This window comes from Narcine bancroftii, chromosome 11, assembly GCF_036971445.1.
Source record: "Narcine bancroftii isolate sNarBan1 chromosome 11, sNarBan1.hap1, whole genome shotgun sequence".
Classification (NCBI taxonomy): domain Eukaryota; kingdom Metazoa; phylum Chordata; class Chondrichthyes; order Torpediniformes; family Narcinidae; genus Narcine; species Narcine bancroftii.
The window spans coordinates 15,498,506-15,510,569 of NC_091479.1; the positions used below are offsets into that span (position 1 = coordinate 15,498,506).

The 12,064-nt window shown below is 47.4% G+C and overlaps 1 long non-coding RNA gene across 2 annotated transcripts in view; it reads left to right on the forward strand.

The window, feature by feature from the left end:
* The window catches only part of LOC138746314 (uncharacterized), a 62,415-nt gene extending 50,884 nt beyond the window's left edge, over positions 1-11,531 (forward strand). For both annotated transcript variants that reach the window (XR_011346859.1, XR_011346860.1), the window contains exon 4: positions 11,300-11,531. This is a non-coding gene — a long non-coding RNA (uncharacterized lncRNA). The remainder of the gene's footprint in view (positions 1-11,299) is intronic.
* The last annotated feature ends 533 nt before the right edge of the window (positions 11,532-12,064 follow it).

Sequence of the window (12,064 nt, forward strand, 5' to 3'; positions counted from 1 at the left end):
TTTGACCAATACCGCTCTTGAATCCTTTTCCCCGAGTCCATCTCCCACTTTCCCCTCGATTTGTGCACGGCCAATTTTGAGCTGTTGACTGCAATAGGAAATAAATAGAAATTTACTTGTGATCCCCCTTTCAAAGAAGTCTCCACATCACTACCCATCGGCAGGGTTGTGGCTGGTCCTAAACTACCCATCGGCGGGGTCTTGGCTGGTCCTAAACTACCCATCGGCGGGGTCGTGGCTGGTCTTAAATTACCCATCGGCGGGGTCGTGGCTGGTCCTAAATTACCCATCGGTGGGGTCATGGCTGGTCCTAAACTGCCCATCGGCGGGGTCGTGGCTGGTCCTAAAGTACCCATCGGTGGGGTCGTGGCTGGTCCCAAACTATCTCTTTAAAAAGATCATAATCGTTTGATATATCAGATCTATTTTATTTTTAGCTATTCTAATGTCTTAAATTGTCCTTTTTCATAAAAATCTTCAATGCACTTGATTCCTTTAAGGTGCCAAGTGACCAGGATTTTCTTTCCTAATCTAAATTCTTTGTTTTCTTTTCACCTCACGTTACATGCAGTGAATACTCGTATAAGAATCGATACCATGTAAAAGTCTATTTTTGGCCCAGTCACCCGCCCATTGGAGTTACAGATGCCTTGCCCACGGACTCTCGACTGCGTCCTGGCCACCCACCCTTCAGAATTCCCGACACATCGAACGCGGACGTACCACCCTACTCCAGCTGCCCAACTCCCCATCGGAACTACCAAAGCCTCGAGCTACACAGGCACTTACCACAGTCAAAAATTGTATGCATGCAATTGTAAACCCCATAACATTTAAAAAATTGTCTTAAAACTTGATTTTTAAACGAGTATATACAGTAAATATTTTTGATGGTTTTTATGTAATTGATAGGGGAGAGGTTTGGGAGAAACCAAACCATGACCCCTTCACAGAAAGGGTAAAAATGCAGAAATGCTGGAGCGACTCAGCTGGTATCTGTGATGCGCTATCAAGCAGACACGAAACATAAAGACTGTTCAACACGCTTTATTTGACGCAAACTGGCTGTGAGAGTAGCCGTGCTGGCTCTGAGATTGACCTCGAGGGGCCGGCTGTAGCTTGTATCCCGGAGGGTGATTGGCAGCCGACCGGGTGAGGCTAGGTCCATTCAGGTCGGCTGATTGACAGCCGGCCAGGTGTTGCCTTGTCCTCCTGTGCTCTTCCTGCAGGTACGGTGGTCGCCCCCTGCAGTCGGCTGGTGGTGTATCACCACATTTCACAGCGTCCATAGGAGGTAAAAATATATAACCAAACTTAAGGGCCTGAGCCTTTCTTCAAGGTATAAAGGTATAGTTTTGCTATAATCACAGCATCTATTTCCCTCTCACAGGAAAGGGAGCCAATAAATTTTGAGAAGAAGGGTGGGGGGGGGCCACAGCCAAGGAAAAGCATCGAGAACCAGCTGGTTTCAGATCGCACACAGAATTCAGCCACCCGACGAGTACGTTCCTGAGCCACCCCGCTTCCTGGTTTGCAATCCATGAACATGGTTGACTGCTCAACAGGTTTGATGATGTCACAGCTGCTGGACGCCAATGGCCCCTATTGGCCTAAAACCTGCTGGCAGATTGTCACAGCCTCCTTCCTGATGTCATTGAGATCCTTCAGTGCCATCCTTGCAAAGCGCTGGGGAGAATTAAGTTCCGAAACTTTCCACTTTCTGTTCTTCCCACATCATTTTTCATCTGCCTTCGACAGCCACGATTAATCACTCATGACTCTCTGCGTGAAATGCTGAGTTTTGTGTAAAATCAATGAGTGCCATTATTAACTCGCCTATATTTGTCCATCTACCACCTCTGCTGTACATACAAGCTGCCAGTTCACGTAAGCTCAAGATGGGTCAACCTCCTCCTGGCAGCTGCCTGTTGGCTCCCAAAGTGTCTGCAACATCAATCTGCCGCAGAAGCCTCCCTTCTGTCGACGGAAACATGATCAAACAGATCGATCCAGCCTCCATCCCAGCTGAATCACAATCATCTCGACATCTTGTGAGCTTGTGTTGAGTGTCAGGACTTTCCTTACACCCTCACAACCCAGAATTTTATTTCTTTATTATTGATTTTATTTATTTACACCAAAGTATAAGTGGATTCCGGCCAGTTAAACCCGTGCCACCCATTTAGAGGGTGGGAGGAAACCGGGGCACTCGGGGGAAACCCACGCAGAAACGGGGAGAATGTGCAAACCCCTTAAAGACAGTGCCAGACGAATCCAGCTCACTGGCATTGTAATAGCGTCGTGCTACCTGCTACCTAACCGTGCCACCCCAAGGTCTAGCATATCCATGGAGAGTATATGGAACCCATGTGATTTCATTGGTCCTTATATCCATAAGAACACAAGGCATAGCAGTGGAATTGGGCCATTCAGCCCATTAGGTCTGCCCCACCATTCAGTCATGGCTGATTTATTATCCCTTTCAACCCCTTTCTCCTGCCTTCTCCCCATTACCCTTAATTCCTCATCAAAAACCTATCTACCTCTATCTTAAATTTACCCAGTGACATGTCTTCCACGGCTGTTGGCGGCAATGAATTCCACCATCTTCTGGGTACATAATTTGCTCAAGATATGGATCAAGAGCCCCCAGAGAAAATCCATATAAACCTTATCTGTTCCAGATCATTTGGCCTTTGCATTACATTTATAAGAAAAAAATAATTGAAAAGTACAAATGTAATCACCTTGAGATCTCTGCTAGATTTTAAAATCTATGTCTGCCCCAGAGGTGGCAGACATGAGGAGGGTGTAAAAACTCCTTAAAGACAGCACTGGATTCGAACCCCGATCTGGTCATGATTGCTGTGTGCTGAATCTCTGCCAAACTGCCTGTCTCCTCTCTGGTGAGCCTTACTGTGCTAACATTGGCCGTGTGTTATCTCTACCATTAAGGACACTCCCCTTGGGTATAACTGTATATGCACCCACTGTCTTTCATTATTGTACCAGAAGTTTCTGCTAATATAAGCCATGAATATTGTTTGACCGCATCGTCTTTCTCTCCTTCATCAACTGGCACTTCATGCTGGCGCTGTAAAGGCATTGTGCCAACCGTGCATTCTCGCTGCCCGTGGGAAGAGGCTGTTCCTCAGCCTGGTGGTGCTGGGTCCGATCCTCCTATATCTCTTCCCCAACGGAAGCAGATGAAAGATGTTGTGTGCGGGATGGAAGGGGTCCTCGATGATTGTGTGTGCCCTTTTCGGGCAACGATCCTGGCAGATCATGTCAATGGGGTGAGGGGGTGGAATCTCTAGTGAACATCTCTGCCACTCTTATGGTCCATCTTTTTTAAACATACAGCACAGTAACAGCCTATTTCGGCCCATGAGTCCGTGCCACCCAATTAACCTACACCCCTGGTACGTTTCAAATGGTGGGAGGAAAGCAGAGCCCCCACAGTAAACCCACACAGACACTGCAGCCACCGTAATGCACCCAGCCCATTCTCGATAGAGCTGATGTAGTTGGTTGACGTGACGGTGCCCGGTAGCCTTGCCTGCTTCGGTCTTCTCAGGAAGTGCGGTCAATGTTGCACCTTCCAGACAAGTGAGGAGATGTTGTGTGTCCACGATAGGTTAGTAGTTAAGTGAACTCCAAGGAACTTGGTGCTCTCCCCTCTCTCTACCACAGAGTTGCTGTTGTGTAGTAGAGGGTGGTCGTTCCGGTCCTCCTGAAGCTTCACAGAGATCTCCTTCGTCTTGCCCACGTTGAGACTCAGGCTGTTACTCTCGCACCATATCACCTCTTCTCTGTCATGCGACTTATCATTGGTGCTGATGAGGCCGACCGGATCATTTTTCCAACTGCATCCTTCTCGCTCATGACAGGTAGACAGTCAGAATCTTTCTCCCAAGGTAGAGATTGGGGGTTAGTTGAAAGGAAATGCAGGGGACAAGTTTTATACATAGATGTAAGTGACTGAAATAGGCTGCCAGGGATAGTGGTTTGAAGCAGGCGCAGGAGGAATAATTAAGACAGACACCCAGACAGACAAGGGATGGAAGGGGATAACATAACGGTTAGCGCAGTATCATTACAGAGACAGCAAACTGAGTTTGAATCCGGCGCTGTCCACAAGGAGTTTGTACATTCTCACCTTGATCTCCATGGGTTCTTCCTGGGTGCTCCAGACTGAAGTCAAGTTTATTGTCATCTACCCAAATAGAACCCGAGGAAGCAGCATTCTCCGGTCCTCGGTGAGACAAAGTGGCTGCTGCAATCACGTGAGCCGCCTTTTCTTTTTCTCCCCACCCCCAAAAAATGTTCAGGGTTTGTACATTAATTTGTGTATTTGGGCTGGAAGTACCTGTTACCATTCTGCATTGAGCTCTCTGAACCCTTCTCCATTAACAATGGCGTGAAGCAAGGCTGTGTTCTGGCACCAACCCTCTTTTCAATCTTCTTCAGCATGATGCTGAACCAAGCCATGAAAGACCCCAACAATGAAGACGCTGTTTACATCCGGTACCGCACGGATGGCAGTCTCTTCAATCTGAGGTGCCTGCAAGCTCACACCAAGACACAAGAGAAACTTGTCCGTGAACTACTCTTTGCAGACGATGCCGCTTTAGTTGCCCATTCAGAGCCAGCTCTTCAGCGCTTGACGTCCTGCTTTGCGGAAACTGCCAAAATGTTTGGCCTGGAAGTCAGCCTGAAGAAAACTGAGGTCCTCCATCAGCCAGCTCCCCACCATGATTAACAGCCCCCCCACATCTCCATCGGGCACACAAAACTCAAAACGGTCAACCAGTTTACCTATCTCGGCTGCACCATTTCATCAGATGCAAGGATCGACAATGAGATAGACAACAGACTCGCCAAGGCAAATAGCGCCTTTGGAAGACTACACAAAAGAGTCTGGAAAAACAACCAACTGAAAAACCTCACAAAGATAAGCGTATACAGAGCCGTTGTCATACCCACACTCCTGTTCGGCTCCGAATCATGGGTCCTCTACCGGCACCACCTACGGCTCCTAGAACGCTTCCACCAGCGTTGTCTCCGCTCCATCCTCAACATCCATTGGAGCGCTTACATCCCTAACGTCGAAGTACTCGAGATGGCAGAGGTCGACAGCATCGAGTCCACGCTGCTGAAGATCCAGCTGCGCTGGATGGGTCACGTCTCCAGAATGGAGGACCATCGCCTTCCCAAGATCGTGTTATATGGCGAGCTCTCCACTGGCCACCGTGACAGAGGTGCACCAAAGAAAAGGTACAAGGACTGCCTAAAGAAATCTCTTGGTGCCTGCCACATTGACCACCGCCAGTGGGCTGATAACGCCTCAAACCGTGCATCTTGGCGCCTCACAGTTTGGCGGGCAGCAACCTCCTTTGAAGAAGACCGCAGAGCCCACCTCACTGACAAAAGGCAAAGGAGGAAAAACCCAACACCCATCCCCAACCAACCAATTTTCCCCTGCAACCGCTGCAATCGTGTCTGCCTGTCCCGCATCGGACTTGTCAGCCACAAACGAGTCTGCAGCTGACGTGGACTTTTTACCCCCTCCATAAATCTTCGTCCGCGAAGCCAAGCCAAAGAAGAAACCTGTTACCATTCTGCATCCCTAAATTAAAAATTAAATTGAGAAAATGTGTGCAGGCAGAAGAGACTTAGTTTAACTTGGACGCCATGTTCAGTGCACACATTGCGGATTAAAGAACCTGTTTCAATTTTTAAATTTTAAATTTAGACCTACACCACGGTAACAGGCCATTTCTGCCACAAGTCCATGCCGCCCAATTTTCACCCCATTAACCGACACCCCTGATAGGTTTTAAATGGTGGGAGGAAACCAGAGCCCTGGAGAAAACTCATGCAGGCACAGAGAGAGAACGCACAAACTCCTTTCAGACAGCGCGGAGTTTGAACCCCACTGGCGCTGTAAAGGCGTTGCGCTCACCACTACGTCCACCATGCCGCCCAGGTTGGATGTGAAGGGATCCTAAATGTTATAATGATGTGAAGGGATCCTAAATGTTATAATGACGTTCATGGCCTGGGAGTTGACGGCAGGGTCTAGCTGGCTGTTGGAGTCGTCGTGGGAGAGCAGCCAAGCTGCCCATTGAGACCAAGCTGCCCAGGACTGTGCCTTAAACTGCAAGGAATGGGTTAGACTCCCCATGACAAACTGCACTGGAACCCTACTGCAACAAATGACTGAGGGGTAGCTGAATAATTGTGTCAAGGTATGTTCCATAATCAGAATAGATTTTAAAATCTAGCAGAGATCTCAAGGTGATTACATTTGTACTTTTCAATTATATTTTTCTTATAAATGTAATGCAAAGGCCAAATGATCTAGAACAGATAAGGTTTATATGGTTGATTTATACATGAACTCATTTCAAAATATGACAGGTAATTAATGATACATCCATTGATAATTAATCTGACCCACACCCCTAATTATGTGCACGTTTGAGAACTCAATTTAAATAAAACAAATCAAAATATTGCCTGAAGAAAAACATTGTTTTTAATCAGAGAATTCGACTTCAGCTAAGTCTACCTATAGAGTTGGAGCTTCCAGTTTCCTCCCACCCTTCAAAAGTGACCTGGCGGTTGTAGGCCAATTGGGCAGAATGGGCTGGTGGGCCGAAAGGGCCTGTTAGCGCGCTGTAGGTCTAAATTTATTTGAAAAAATTTAAATCTGTCTGCGTGCTTTTTGCACCGAGGACCAGAGAATGCTTTGGTTATACTTGTGCAATCAGGTGATTTGAGTTGAAATTTGAAATGCAGTCCAAGTTTCAGAGGTGATATCTGCGGATTGCCTGAGCTAATGGTTGCAAATTCAACTGCAGAGGCAGGAATGTTTAAGATTCGGTCTGACACTGCACTGCGTCACGTGAGTCATCGAGAAGGTAAATCGTCTGAGCCTTTTACCCGAGTAGAGAGATCTGCAGCTAGAGGACATAGATTAAAGGTGAGAAAGGAAATATTTCAAAGGGAGTTGAGGGGAACCTTCTTCACACAGAGGGCCTTGGATGTGTGGATTGTGCTTCCAGAGTATTTGAAAATGGCAGTGTTGGTGTAATGGCAGCGCTGGGGTTGGTGCAGTCCTACGATGAGTGGCCAGCGGAGCCACAGTGCTCCCATGGGGTTCGACCACCCAGTCCGACTTCCGTACAGGCTTTAAACGGCCTGTAAGTGGAACCACTAGTGGTTTTATTTAAACACACTGTGTGCAGGTTGTACTGGTTTCAATTTTTAAATTTTAAATTTAGACATACACCACGGTAACAGGCCAAGATGGCTGTGAACAGCAGCAGGCTACAAGAGGTTACAAGCTCTGAGGAAGCAGAGAACTGCCGGAGGGCACTGGAAAATTAGGAAACCACCCCCCCCACGCCCCTCCCCCCCCCCACATTTGAGAAGGAGAAGCAGAGGAGACGACCCACGGGACGGTGACCATGAGGTGGCGGGCGGTTTGGCGACTCGAGGCAAAGAAACCCATGGGCTGCTGGTGACTGCGGTTGAGGGTTTCACTGCGGGACTGCTGGAGACTGACTCAAGGAGCTGGGGATCAAAAGGATGCTGAGGGCGCTGAAGGGGACGCGATCAGACCTGGAACTCGGGCTGCTGATGGTTTGGACTGGACCCTTGCGTCTGCAGGAACAGAAAGGATGGATCCACGGTGAGGGGGCTCTCTATTGCTTCTCTTTCTCTGACTGTAAGAGGCAATTTCCTGCAAACCCCAAGCGGTCAGGGGGAGAATGTGCAAAATTGTTTCAGGCAGTGCCGGTTTCGAACCCAGGTCGCTGGCCCTGTAACAGATCTGTGCTAACCGCTAGGCTAACTGGGCCACCCTTAATGGTAGAAACGGGGCACGTTTCAAGGTTCAAAAGGCCTTTAGACAGGAACATGGGTGGAAAAGGTCATGAGACATGGACCGAACACAGGTAAATGGGCTTGGTTGGCATGGACGAATTTGGTCAAAGGGCCTGGTTTTGGGTTGTGGAATTCAATTCTCTATGGCCTCTTAACCGAGGGTCCCAACTCCAAGTGCAGTTGAATCCTCTTGGATTCAGGATGAAGAGTTAGTACATGTGTGGTGGAGAGTGGGCTGCATAATGGTCTGGTCTGGGGACACCAATAGCCATGAGCATAAAGCCTTGCAAAAGGTAGTGGACACAGCCCAGGACATCACAGGGAAAACCCTCCCCACCATCGAGAACATTTACAGGGAACACTGACGTCGGAGAGCAGCAGCGATCATCAAGGACCCACACCGCCCAGCACACACTCTGTTCTCGCTGCTGCCATCGGGAAAGAGGTGTAGGGGCCACAGGATTCACACCACCAGGCTCACGAACAGCTGCTCCCCCTCCACCTCTCCACAACAGAGACTCATTTAAGGACACATACATATTATTAAATTTTGTTCTCTCTTTATTGTGGTTTGTTTACATTTCTTTATCTGTTTGCACGTGTACATATCTGCTTTACCGTTTTTTGCATGACCCATTCTTGGCAATTCTGCCTCGCCTGCAGGGAAACAAATCTCAGGGTCGTTATGTGGTTCTGGCAATAAATCTGAACTTTGAATGCAAAAAAAAGGTTGTGACCTAGGGTTCGATTCTGACCACGGATGCTTGTTGGCTTTCTCCTAGCAACCATCTTGGTTTCCTTTGGCTACTGCAGTTTCAAAGATGTGTTGGCTGGTCATTTTGGGTGGCAGACATGACCCCTAGCATAGGCGTGGGCCAGAAAAGTCATGGGAAGATCGATGATTCCTTGCTGGGAGTGCTCAGACAGCTGGTGTAGGATCAGTGGGCTCAATAGCCCCATCTGTGTCACAAAGAATTATGAGATTTTCCAGTCACGGTTGTAGGAGTTTGTTGCATCTAAATTAAGTGCTGCATTCTCCATGGTCCAACAACGACTGCATCTACAAAGCACCTTGTAAGGTGGGATGCGTTCCAGTTTTAGAGAAAAGGATTATGAAGGGATCAGTATGAGAACTAATTTCTGAGAAAGATTTAAACACAGGTTTTATTTTTATTGACGCAAACAGTTTTTTTTCCCAATAATGAAATGATATTCTGAAACAAATGCTTCCACTGTGATCCAGTGGTTGAGGGTGGTATTTGTGTAGTTTGGGATAATGGGCAGCATTTTAATGAGAGTGGTTTGGATCTTTGAATTCTTAATTCACGGAAGGAGATTATTCAGCCCATTGGTACTGTGCCAATTTCAAATTAAGTATCATGGGAAGTTTCATTTATTTGCTCTTTCCCCTTGGCCTTACAAATTATTCTTTCTCTCTCTCTCTCTCTCTCTCTCACTCCTCCTTTCTCTCACCTCATTCTCTCTCTCCCCTCTCTCTCACTCCCTCCCTTCTCTCACCTCATTCTCTCTCTCTCACTCCTCCTTTCTCTCACCTCATTCTCTCTCTCCCCTCTCTCTCACTCCCTCCCTTCTCTCACCTCATTCTCTCTCTCTCACTCCTCCTTTCTCTCACCTCATTCTCTCTCTCCCCTCTCCCTCACTCCCTCCCTTCTCTCACCTCATTCTCTCTCTCTCTCACTCCCTTCTCTCACCTTTCTCACTCTCTCCCTCTCTTACTCCCCCTCCCTCACTCTCTCTCTCTTTCTCCCCCCCCTCTATGTTCCCATACATACACATACACACCTATCATCTGTCCCGTCTCGTTCCTTTGTTGACGATCCAGCATTTGTGTCTCTTTTTTGTTTTTTTTTAGTTGCCTCCCTATAAAAGGTTATTTCTTCCTCACATCCTGATATCTTCAATCTGCGCCACTGGTCCTTTGTCTCACTGTGTTTAGGCATAATTTTATTGTTTTAAACACACATGCACACACACACACACACACTCCACACTTCCAGACACACTCATACGCACACAGACAGATACACTCCACACTTCCGCAAACTCACAGACACATGCACACACAGACACAGACTCCACAGTTCCACAGACACACACGCACGCACACACACAGACACACTCCACACTTCTGCAAACACACACACACACACACACACACACACACACAATTCACACTTCCACAAACGCACACATACATGCACACACACTCCACACTTCCACAGTCACACACACACACACACACACTCCACACTTCTGCAAGCACATACACACATGCTCACTCAGACACACACACTCCACACTTCCAGACAGACAGACACACACTCCACACTTCCAGACACACACTTACACACACACAAACACACTCCACACTTCCGCAAACACACACACACGCGCATACACTCTACACTTCCACACACACACACACACACACACGCATACACTCCACACTTCCACAGACACACACACGCACACACATAGACACACTCCACACTTCCACAAACACAAACACACAGACACACACACATGCACATGCACACACACTCCACACGCATACACACACACAAGCGCGCGGCAACTAACGAGTAAATCTCTTACACACCCATTTGAAAGCCTCCACATTTTTCCTGCCATGGGGGTGATCAAAATTGCACACAATGTATCAATGTGGAGGATTTGTCAAGAAGGGCTGCAGTCTATGGTCTTGCCACTGCCCACTGAAGTACCAAGCCCCAAATAACAGCCCCTCAAATATCAGTGGTTTTGGATCATCTAAAGGGTGGTAATGGTGCTCTTGATACAGAACATGCTTACGCCACAAATGTATTGAACTAACAAGACCATGATTGTATAAACTGAATGTAAAGGAAACCATGCAATGATTTTTATATTGAGAACATTACAGAACAACACAGGCCCTTTGGCCCATGATGTTGTGCCGACCTTGATTAAACCTACTCACCCATCAATCTAAACCTCCACCACGGCCCACAATACTCCATTTTTCACACATTCATGAGCCTGTCTGAGGGTCTGTTAAATCTCCCTATTGTACCCAGCTCCATCACCACCACCCCCAGCCATGCATTTCCAGAAACCCACCACTCTCTAGGTAGAAAATAAATGTCTCCTCTAAATTCGCCTCTACTCACCTTAAACAGATGTCCTCTGGCATGGCTACCATGCCCTGTACATATTTTAATGAATAAAGATTATTTTTGAAAAAGAAACTGGGAGAGTGTATTGTTGGAAGAGATTACATTTTATTTGTACATAAAATGCATTAACTGTAGAGATAAATGTAGAGATCTGACAAAGTAAAGCATGAATATAGAGAAAGCATTTTTAAAAATTTTGTAATACATAATTTCTTGGGTTTTTTTAAAAGGTAGCCCAACAAGAGACAATAGAGCAATAAAACGTGGGGCGGAGAAAGGAGGTGGCAGAATATTTCCGAAGTGAAGTTGGAGAGGGCGATTCTGAAGAACAACGGAGACGTGAGACAGCCTCGAAATGGGATACCGTCACCCACAATTTACCTGCTCTGCGCTGTGTCAGAGTGCTCCTTCCAGGGGCACAGGAGGAGCATTCCTTGGAAACCGGGGTGGCGCAGAGAGAGGGTGGGGGAAAGAAGCTGTGGAGGGGCTGAGGTGAGGGGGTTTTGCACAGAAGAAGGGAGAGGTGGAGAGACGTGTAGAGGGGAGAGGCTGCTGGTGGGGGCGGGGAAGATTGAGAAAGACGTCAGAAGGGGAGTGGTTGAAGAAGAGATGGAACTAATGGAAGCAGATGGAGGCTGTGGTGATACAACCAGTACACTGGCCGCTCTCCTACCAGCCAACTGCAGGGGGCAGCCACTGCACCTGGGAGGCCGGCCCCACCTGCCTGCTGTCAATCACCGGCCCGTATAAAGACTCGAGCTGGCCCCTTTAGGAGTAGTCAGACACGTGGAGCCAGGTGTATACTGGTGTGTACAAGTTTAAGCTAATTAAAGCCTGTCTGTGGACTTGACGTCAGAATTATTTGCAAAAATTGGGAAAAAGAATATTCACGTCATTGTGTTTATTATTCAAGGTTCAAGGATCCTTTATTGTCATGTAATAATATAAAAAAAATGTAATACTGTAAAATCCAGAATCCAAGCAACTAACAGCTT